This window comes from Ambystoma mexicanum, chromosome 1p, assembly GCF_040938575.1.
Source record: "Ambystoma mexicanum isolate Mex_15411 chromosome 1p, UKY_AmexF1_1, whole genome shotgun sequence".
In the NCBI taxonomy this organism is placed as follows: Eukaryota; Metazoa; Chordata; class Amphibia; order Caudata; family Ambystomatidae; genus Ambystoma; species Ambystoma mexicanum.
In genome coordinates, this window is record NC_090921.1 from 1473386148 (window position 1) to 1473396863 (window position 10716).

At 42.6% G+C, this 10716-nt stretch overlaps 3 non-coding genes across 3 annotated transcripts; all 3 read left to right on the plus strand.

The window, feature by feature from the left end:
- Window positions 1-1337: 1337 nt before the first annotated feature.
- Window positions 1338-1411, plus strand: TRNAI-AAU (transfer RNA isoleucine (anticodon AAU)). The gene has a single exon. It is a non-coding gene; the product is annotated as a tRNA-Ile (tRNA).
- A 4060-nt stretch (window positions 1412-5471) lies between these two features.
- TRNAI-AAU (transfer RNA isoleucine (anticodon AAU)) lies at window positions 5472-5545 on the plus strand. Its single transcript has one exon. It is a non-coding gene; the product is annotated as a tRNA-Ile (tRNA).
- A 4608-nt stretch (window positions 5546-10153) lies between these two features.
- Window positions 10154-10227, plus strand: TRNAI-AAU (transfer RNA isoleucine (anticodon AAU)). The gene has a single exon. It is a non-coding gene; the product is annotated as a tRNA-Ile (tRNA).
- Window positions 10228-10716: the final 489 nt, after the last annotated feature.

The window sequence follows — 10716 nt, forward strand, 5'->3', positions numbered from 1 at the left end:
TTACTCACATGTTTAATGTTGCAAATTGAGTTCTTGTCTCTGCCACTCTCTTTTCAGTGTATCACAGACAATGCTGTTACTGTGCTATTTTATTTATTTCTTTAAAGAGTGAGATCGTGTTTAAATGCAACTTTTATAATACACAAAAATATTTGAAAGCAGAATGGTGGTGTGTTTTATATTTACCAATACAGTGCTGATGATGTGGGGAGATGTTTAGACAGTGCAATTGTCATTTTCAAGGTAGCTAAACGTCAAATTTGCTGCAGCCGTGTGCACAATGTAATTCAGTATGAGCAATTATAACTAACTGTGTGTGTTGTAGTTTGTCGGAGGTCTATGAGTCGGCAAAAAGGGAGGCCCGGGACATAGTTCACTACCGTATATAAGATAGTGAAAATACCACATGATAGCTCGCTGCCGTAGATAAGACAGAGAGAAATTGCCCATGGTGGCACACTAAAAATGAAAATGTGGTGTTCCTGAAATGCAAGCCTGAGGTCTCTCTAGTGATTACACGAAAAATCTAAACAAAAATAAGGGGTTCTGGATATTGGGGCCACAAAACAAGGAAATTATGCTCACCAAAATACCACCAACCACGCATACCAACCACGTATACCAAATACGCATGTCTGTGTGCTGAAATAATGCATGTCCACTGTATTATTGTTGTACATGGCCCAATCTGAATACAAGGAGTGACTGTTGCTAAGTTATTTTTCGGCGGTAAGAAAATACCGTCAGACCCCAAATCTCCACAAAATACCCTACAGGATAAGGGTTGTATTTGTGAATGAGTTAGGCATTTTCTTTCAAGGGAAGAAAACTCCCCCCTACGATTGGCCTCCCTCCTATGCTCCAGTCAGAAGGCATACTTTTTGTGACTGAGCATGGTGCTAATAACGCCAAGTTACCGGATTTGATCCCCGTATTGGCCACTTTGTCAATTTGGGAAATATTTCTGCAGAAGCATGAGATTGATGCAGAATTCCCTCCCGCAGCTTTAGATTAACTATGACAAGTTTGCTGTTTTGTTGGAAGCAGCAGTCCATAAATCGTCACAGGTCAGTACTGCTGAGTGACATGACCAATGAGATGCATTTAACCTTCTTTGTCCCAGTTCTACTTAAATGTGATGCAGGCCACAAGTCAGTTTGAAGATAATTGTAATATTCATGAATTTCCTTCAGATCACATGTAGTTTTTCTTTAGGTCGTTGTGAGGATAAGGGTTGGATGTGTGAATGAGTTAGGAATTTTTTTTCCAAGGGAAGAAAATATCCCCTTACAACTGGCCTCCTGCTTATGCTTGAGTCAGAAAAAGGACCCTCAGCAGGCCAGTTAGCTCAGTTGGTTAGAGCGTGGTGCTAATAAGGCCAAGGTCACGGGTTCGATCCCCGTATTGGCCACTTTGTCATTTTGGGAAGAATAAATCCCCCTGCAACTGGCCTCCCACTTATACTCCAGTCAGAAACAGGACTCTCTGCTGGCGGGTTAACTCAGTTGGTTAGAGCGTGATGCTAATAATGCCATGGTCGCAGGTTCAATTTGGGTATTGGTCATTTTGGGAAATATTTCTCCAGAAGCATGAGATTGATGCAGAATTGACACTCACAGCTTTAGAATTACTAACACAAGATTTCTGTTTTGTTGGAAGCAGCTGTCCATACATGGTCACGGGTCAGTACTGCTGCGGGACATAACCAATGTTGTTGTGTGGATAAGGGTTGTATTTGTGAATGAGTTAGGCATTTTCTTTCAAGGGAAGAAAACTCCCCCCTGCAACTGGCCTCCCTCCTATGCTCCAGTCAGAAGGCATACTTTTTCTGACTGAGCTTTATGCTAATAACGGCAAGTTAGCGGATTTGATCACCGTATTGGCCACTTTGTCAATTTGGGAAATATTTCTGCAGAAGCATGAGATTGATGCAGAATTCCCACCGACAGCTTTAGATTTACTATGAGAAGTTTGCTGTTTTGTTGGAAGCAGCAGTCCATAAATGGTCACAGGTCAGTACTGCTGTGGGACATGACCAATGAGATGCATTTAACCTTCTTTGTCCCAGTTCTACTTAAATTTGACACAGGCCACAAGTCAGTTTGAAGATAATTGTAATATTCATGAATTTCCTTCAGATCACATGTAGTTTTTCTTTAGGTTGTTGTGAGGATAAGGGTTGTATGTGTGAATGAGTTAGGCATTTTTTTTCCAAGGGAAGAAAAAATCCCCCTGCAACTGGCCTCCCTCTTATGCTCCAGTCAGAAATATGTCTTTCAGCTAGACGGTTAGCTCAGTTGGTTAGAGCGTGGTGCTAATAACGCCAAAGTCATGAGTTCGATCCCCGTATTGGCCATTTTGTCATTTTGGGAAATATTTCTGCAGAAGCATGAGATTGATGCAGAATTGGCACTCACAGCTTTAGAGTTACTAACACAAGATTGCTGTTTTGTTGGAAGCAGCTGTGCATACATGGTCACGGGTCAGTACTGCTGCGGGACATAACCAATGTTGTTGTGAGGATAAGGGTTGTATTTGTGAATGAGTTAGGCATTTTCTTTCAAGGGAAGAAAACTCCCCCCTGCAACTGGCCTCCCTCCTATGCTCCAGTCAGAAGACGTACTTTTTCTGACTGAGCATGGTGCTAATAACGCCAAGTTAGCGTATTTGATCCCTGTATTGGCCACTTTGTCAATGTGGGAAAAATGTCTGCAGAAGCATTAGATTGATGCAGAATTCCTGCCCACAGCTTTAGATTTACTATGACAAGTTTGCTGTTTTGTTGAAAGCAGCAGTCCATAAATGGTCACAGGTCAGTATTGCTGTGCGAAATGACCAATGAGATGCATTTAACCTTCTTTGTCGCAGTACTACTTAAATTTGACACAGGCCACAAGTCAGTTTGAAGATAATTGTAATATTCATGAATTTCCTTCAGATCACATGGAGTTTTTCTTTAGGTTGTTGTGAGGATAAGGGTTGTAATTGTGAATGAGTTAGGCATTTTTTCCAAGGGAAGAAGACATCCCCCTACAACTGGCCTCCTGCTTATGCTTGAGTCAGAAACAAAACTCTCAGCTGGCTGTTTAGCTCAGTTGGTTAGAGCGTGGTGCTAATAATGCCAAGGTCACGGGTCCCTGTATTGGCCTCCTTGTCATTTTGGGAAATATTTCTGCAGAAGCATGAGATTGATGCAGAATTGGCACTCACAACTTTAGAGTTACTAACACAAGATTGCTGTTTTGTTGGAAGCAGCTGTGCATACATGGTCACGGGTCAGTACTGCTGTGGGACATAACCAATGTTGTTGTGAGGATAAGGGTTGTATTTGTGAATGAGTTAGGCATTTTCTTTAAGGGAAGAAAACTCCCCCCTGCAACTGGCCTCCCTCCTATGCTCCAGTCAGAAGGCATACTTTTTCTGACTGAGCATGGTGCTAATCACGCCAAGTTAGCGAATTTGATCCCAGTATTGGCCACTTTGTCAATTTGGGAAATATTTCTGCAGAAGCATGAGATTGATGCAGAATTCCCACCCACAGCTTTAGATTTACTATGACTAGTTTGCTGTTTTGTTTCAAGCAGCAGTCCATAAATGGTCACGGGTCAGTACTGCTGCGGGACTTCCAATGAGATGCATTTAACCTTCTTTGTCCCAGTTCTACTTAAATGTGATGCAGGCCACAAGTCAGTTTGAAGATAATTGTAATATTCATGAATTTCCTTTAGATCACATGTAGTTTTTCTTTAGGTTGTTGTGAGGATAAGGGTTGTATGTGTGAATGAGTTAGGCATTTTTTTTCCAAGGGAAGAAAAAATCCCCCTGCAACTGGCCTCCCTCTTATGCTCCAGTCAGAAAAGCAACTCTCAGCTGGCCGGTTAGCTCACTTTGTTAAAGCTTGGTGCTAATAACGCCAAGTTCATGGGTTCGATCCCCGTATTGGCCACATTGGCATTTTGGGAAATATTTCTGCAGAAGCATGAGATTGATGCAGAATTGGCACTCACAGCTTTAGAGTTACTAAAACAAGATTGCTGTTTTGTTGGAAGCAGCTGTGCATACATGGTCACGGGTCAGTACTGCTGCGGGACATAACCAATGTTGTTGTGAGGATAAGGGTTGTATTTGTGAATGAGTTAGGCATTTTCTTTCAAGGGAAGAAAACGCCCCCCTGCAACTGGCCTCCCTCCTATGCTCCAGCCAGAAGGCATACTTTTTCTGACTGAGCATGGTGCTAATCACGCCAAGTTAGCGAATTTGATCCCAGTATTGGCCACTTTGTCAATTTGGGAAATATTTCTGCAGAAGCATGAGATTGATGCAGAATTCCCACCCACAGCTTTAGATTTACTATGACAAGTTTGCTGTTTTGTTGGAAGCAGCAGTCCATAAATGGTCACAGGTCAGTACTACTGTCGGAAATGACCAATGAGATGCATTTAACCTTCTTTGTCCCAGTTCTACTTAAATGTGATGCAGGCCACAAGTCAGTTTGAAGATAATTGTAATATTCATGAATTTCCTTCAGATCACATGTAGTTTTTCTTTAGGTTGTTGTGAGGATAAGGGTTGTATGTGTGAATGAGTTAGGCATTTTTTTTCCAAGGGAAGAAAAAATCCCCCTGCAACTGGCCTCCCTCTTATGCTCAAATCAGAAATATGTTTCCCAGCTGGCCGGTCAGCTCATTTGGTTAGACCGTGGTGCTAATAACGCCAAGGTCAAGGGTTCGATCCCCGTATCGGCCACTTTGTCATTTTGGGAAATATTTCTGCAGAAGCATGAGATTGATGCAGAATTGGAACTCACAACTTTAGAGTTACTAACACAAGATTGCTGTTTTGTTGGAAGCAGCTGTGCATACATGGTCATGGGTCAGTACTGCTGTGGGACATAACTAATGTTGTTGTGAGGATAAGGGTTGTGTTTGTGAATGAGTTAGGCATTTTCTTTAAGGGAAGAAAACTCCCCCCTGCAACTGGCCTCCCTCCTATTCTCCAGTCAGAAGGCATACTTTTTCTGACTGTGCATGGTGCTAATCACGCCAAGTTAGCGAATTTGATCCCAGTATTGGCCACTTTGTCAATTTGGGAAATATTTCTGCAGAAGCATTAGATTGATGCAGAATTCCCACCCACAGCTTTAGATTTACTATGACTAGTTTGCTGTTTTGTTGGAAGCAGCAGTCCATAAATGGTCACAGGTCAGTACTACTGTGGGAAATGACCAATGAGATGCATTTAACCTTCTTTGTCCCAGTTCTACTTAAATGTGATGCAGGCCACAAGTCAGTTTGAAGATAATTGTAATATTCATGAATTTCCTTCAGATCACATGTAGTTTTTCTTTAGGTTGTTGTGAGGATAAGGGTTGTATGTGTGAATGAGTTAGGCATTTTTCTTCCAAGGGAAGAAAAAATCCCCATGCAACTGGCCTCCCTCTTATGCTCCAGTCAGAAATGCGACTCTCAGGTGGCCGGTTAGCTCAGTTGGTTCGAGCATGGTGCTAATAACGCCAAGGTCACGGGTTCAATCCCCGTATTGGCCACTTTGTCATTTTGGGAAATATTTCTGCAGAAGCATGAGATTGATGCAGAATTGGCACTCACAGCTTTAGAGTTACTAACACAAGATTGCTGTTTTGTTGGAAGCTGCTGTGCATACATGGTCACGGGTCAGTACTGCTGCGGGACATAACCAATGTTGTTGTGAGGATAAGGGTTGTATTTGTGAATGAGTTAGGCATTTTCTTTCAAGGCAAGAAAACTCCCCCCTGCAACTGGCCTCCCTCCTATGCTCCAGTCAGAAGGCATACTTTTTCTGACTGAGCATGGTGCTAATCACGCCAAGTTAGCGAATTTGATCCCAGTATTGGCCACTTTGTCAATTTGGGAAATATTTCTGCAGAAGCATGAGATTGATGCAGAATTCCCACCCACAGCTTTAGATTTACTATGACTAGTTTGCTGTTTTGTTTCAAGCAGCAGTCCATAAATGGTCACGGGTCAAAACTGCTGCGGGACTTCCAATGAGATGCATTTAACCTTCTTTGTCCCAGTTCTACTTAAATGTGATGCAGGCCACAAGTCAGTTTGAAGATAATTGTAATATTCATGAATTACCTTCAGATCACATGTAGTTTTTCTTTAGGTTGTTGTGAGGATAAGGGTTGTATGTGTGAATGAGTTAGGCATTTTTTTTCCAAGGGAAGAAAAAATCCCCCTGCAACTGGCCTCCCTCTTATGCTCCAGTCAGAACTATGCCTCTCAGCTGGCCGGTTAGCTCAGTTGGTTAGAGCGTGGTGCTAATATTGGCCACTTTGTCATTTTGGGAAATATTTCTGCAGAAGCATGAGATTAATGCAGAATTGGCACTCACAGCTTTAGAGTTACTAACACAAGATTGCTGTTTTGTTGGAAGCAGCTGTGCATACATGGTCACGGGTCAGTACTGCTGCGGGACATAACCAATGTTGTTGTGAGGATAAGGATTGGATTTGTGAATGAGTTAGGCATTTTCTTTCAAGGCAAGAAAACTCCCCCCTGCAACTGGCCTCCCTCCTATGCTCCAGTCAGAAGGCATACTTTTTCTGACTGAGAATGGTGCTAATCACGCCAAGTTAGCGAATTTGATCCCAGTATTGGCCACTTTGTCAATTTGGGAAATATTTCTGCAGAAGCATGAGATTGATGCAGAATTCCCACCCACAGCTTTAGATTTACTATGACTAGTTTGCTGTTTTGTTTCAAGCAGCAGTCCATAAATGGTCACGGGTCAAAACTGCTGCGGGACTTCCAATGAGATGCATTTAACCTTCTTTGTCCCAGTTCTACTTAAATGTGATGCAGGCCACAAGTCAGTTTGAAGATAATTGTAATATTCATGAATTACCTTCAGATCACATGTAGTTTTTCTTTAGGTTGTTGTGAGGATAAGGGTTGTATGTGTGAATGAGTTAGGCATTTTTTTTCCAAGGGAAGAAAAAATCCCCCTGCAACTGGCCTCCCTCTTATGCTCCAGTCAGAACTATGCCTCTCAGCAGGCCGGTTAGCTCAGTTAGTTAGAGCGTGGTGCTAATATTGGCCACTTTGTCATTTTGGGAAATATTTCTGCAGAAGCATGAGATTAATGCAGAATTGGCACTCACAGCTTTAGAGTTACTAACACAAGATTGCTGTTTTGTTGGAAGCAGCTGTGCATACATGGTCACGGGTCAGTACTGCTGCGGGACATAACCAATGTTGTTGTGAGGATAAGGATTGGATTTGTGAATGAGTTAGGCATTTTCTTTCAAGGCAAGAAAACTCCCCCCTGCAACTGGCCTCCCTCCTATGCTCCAGTCAGAAGGCATACTTTTTCTGACTGAGCATGGTGCTAATCACGCCAAGTTAGCGAATTTGATCCCAGTATTGGCCACTTTGTCAATTTGGGAAATATTTCTGCAGAAGCATGAGATTGATGCAGAATTCCCACCCACAGCTTTAGATTTACTATGACTAGTTTGCTGTTTTGTTTCAAGCAGCAGTCCATAAATGGTCACGGTCAGTACTGCTGCGAGACTTCCAATGAGATGCATTTAACCTTCTTTGTCCCATTTCTACTTAAATGTGATGCAGGCCACAAGTCAGTTTGAAGATAATTGTAATATTCATGAATTTCCTTCAGATCACATGTAGTTTTTCTTTAGGTTGTTGTGAGGATAAGGGTTGTATGTGTGAATGAGTTAGGCATTTTTTTTCCAAGGGAAGAAAAAATCCCCCTGCAACTGGCCTCCCTCTTATGCTCCAGTCAGGATCAAGACTCTCAGCTGGCCGGTTAGCTCAGTTGGTTAGAGCGTGGTGCTAATAACGCCAAGGTCATGGGTTCGATCCCTGTGTTGGCCACTTTGTCATTTTGGGAAATATTTCTGCAGAAGCATGAGATTGATGCAGAATTGGCACTCACAGCTTTAGAGTTACTAACACAAGATTGCTGTTTTGTTGGAAGCAGCTGTGCATACATGGACACGGGTCAGTACTGCTGCGGGACATAACCAATGTTGTTGTGAGGATAAGGGTTGTATTTGTGAATGAGTTAGGCATTTTCTTTCAAGGGAAGAAAACTCCCCCCTGCAACTGGCCTCCCTCCTATTCTCCAGTCAGAAGGCATACTTTTTCTGACTGAGCATGGTGCTAATCACGCCAAGTTAGCGAATTTGATCCCAGTATTGGCCACTTTGTCAATTTCGGAAATATTTCTGCAGAAGCATTAGATTGATGCAGAATTCCCACCCACAGTTTTAGATTTACTATGACAAGTTTGCTGTTTTGTTGGTAGCAGCAGTCCATAAATGGTCACAGGTCAGTACTGCTTTGGGAAATGACCAATGAGATGCATTTAACCTTCTTTGTCCCAGTTCTACTTAAATGTGATGCAGGCTACAAGTCAGTTTGAAGATAATTGTCATATTCATGAATTTCCTTCAGATCACATGTAGATTTTCTTTAGGTTGTTGTGAGGATAAGGGTTTTATGTGTGAATGAGTTAGGCATTTTTTTTCCAAGGGAAGAAAAAATCCCCCTGCAACTGGCCTCCCTCTTATGCTCCAGTCAGAAATGCGACTCTCAGCTGGCCGGTTAGCTCAGTTGGCCAAGGTCACGGGTTCGATCCCCGTATTTATCCACTTTTTCATTTTGGGAAATATTTCTGCAGAAGCATGAGATTGATGCAGAATTGGCACTCACAGCTTTAGAGTTACTAACACAAGATTGCTGTTTTGTTGGAAGCAGCTGTGCATACATGGTCACGGGTCAGTACTGCTGCGGGACATAACCAATGTTGTTGTGAGGATAAGGGTTGTATTTGTGAATGAGTTATGCATTTTCTTTCAAGGCAAGAAAACTCCCCCCTGCAACTGGCCTCCCTCCTATGCTCCAGTCAGAAGGCATACTTTTTCTGACTGAGCATGGTGCTAATCACGCCAAGTTAGCGACTTTGATCCCAGTATTGTCCACTTTGTCAATTTGGGAAATATTTCTGCAGAAGCATGACATTGATGCAGAATTCCCACCCACAGCTTTAGATTTACTATGACTAGTTTGCTGTTTTGTTTCAAGCAGCAGTCCATAAATGGTCACGGGTCAAAACTGCTGCGGGATTTCCAATGAGATGCATCTAACCTTCTTTGTCCCAGTTCTACTTAAATGTGATGCAGGCCACAAGTCAGTTTGAAGATAATTGTAATATTCATGAATTTCCTTCAGATCACATGTAGTTTTTCTTTAGGTTGTTGTGAGGATAAGGGTTGTATGTGTGAATGAGTTAGGCATTTTTTTTCCAAGGGAAGAAAAAATCCCCCTGCAACTGGCCTCCCTCTTATGCTCCAGTCAGAACTATGCCTCTCAGCTGGCCGGTTAGCTCAGTTGGTTGGAGCGTGGTGCTAATATTGGCCACTTTGTCATTTTGGGAAATATTTCTGCAGAAGCATGAGATTGATGCAGAATTGGCACTCACAGCTTTAGAGTTACTAACACAAGATTGCTGTTTTGTTGGAAGCAGCTGTGCATACATGGTCACGGGTCAGTACTGCTGCGGGACATAACCAATGTTGTTGTGAGGATAAGGGTTGTATTTGTGAATGAGTTAGGCATTTTCTTTCAAGGCAAGAAAACTCCCCCCTGCAACTGGCCTCCCTCCTATGCTCCAGTCAGAAGGCATACTTTTTCTGACTGAGCATGGTGCTAATCACGCCAAGTTAGCGAATTTGATCCCAGTATTGGCCACTTTGTCAATTTGGGAAATATTTCTGCAGAAGCATTAGATTGATGCAGAATTCCCGCCCACAGCTTTAGATTTACTATGACAAGTTTGCTGTTTTGTTGGAAGCAGCAGTCCATAAATGGTCACAGGCCAGTACTACTGTGGGAAATGACCAATGAGATGCATTTAACCTTCTTTGTCCCAGTTCTACTTAAATGTGATGCAGGCCACAAGTCAGTTTGAAGATAATTGTAATATTCATGAATTTCCTTCAGATCACATGTAGTTTTTCTTTAGGTTGTTGTGAGGATAAGGGTTGTATTTGTGAATGAGTCAGGCATTTTTTTCCAAAGGAAGAAAAAATCCCCCTGCAACTGCCCTCCCTCTTATGCTCCAGTCAGAAAAATGTCTCTCAGCTGGCCGGTTAGCTCAGTTGGTTAGAGCGTGGTGCTAATAACGCCAAGGTCATGGGTTCGATCCCCGTATTGGCCACTTTGTCATTTTGGGAAATATTTCTGCAGAAGCATGAGATTGATGCAGAATTGGCACTCACAGCTTTAGAGTTACTAACACAAGATTGCTGTTTTGTTGGAAGCAGCTGTGCATACATGGTCACGGGTCAGTACTGCTGCGGGACATAACCAATGTTGTTGTGAGGATAAGGGTTGTATTTGTGAATGAGTTAGGCATTTTCTTTCAAGGGAAGAAAACTCCCCCCTGCAACTGGCCTCCCTCCTATGCTCCAGTCAGAAGACGTACCTTTTCTGACTGAGCATGGTGCTAATAACGCCAAGTTAGCGTATTTGATCCCTGTATTGGCCACTTTGTCAATTTGGGAAAAATGTCTGCAGAAGCATTAGATTGATGCAGAATTCCCGCCCACAGCTTTAGATTTACTATGACAAGTTTGCTGTTTTGTTGGAAGCAGCAGTCCATAAATGGTCACAGGTCAGTACTGCTGTGCGAAATGACCAATGAGAT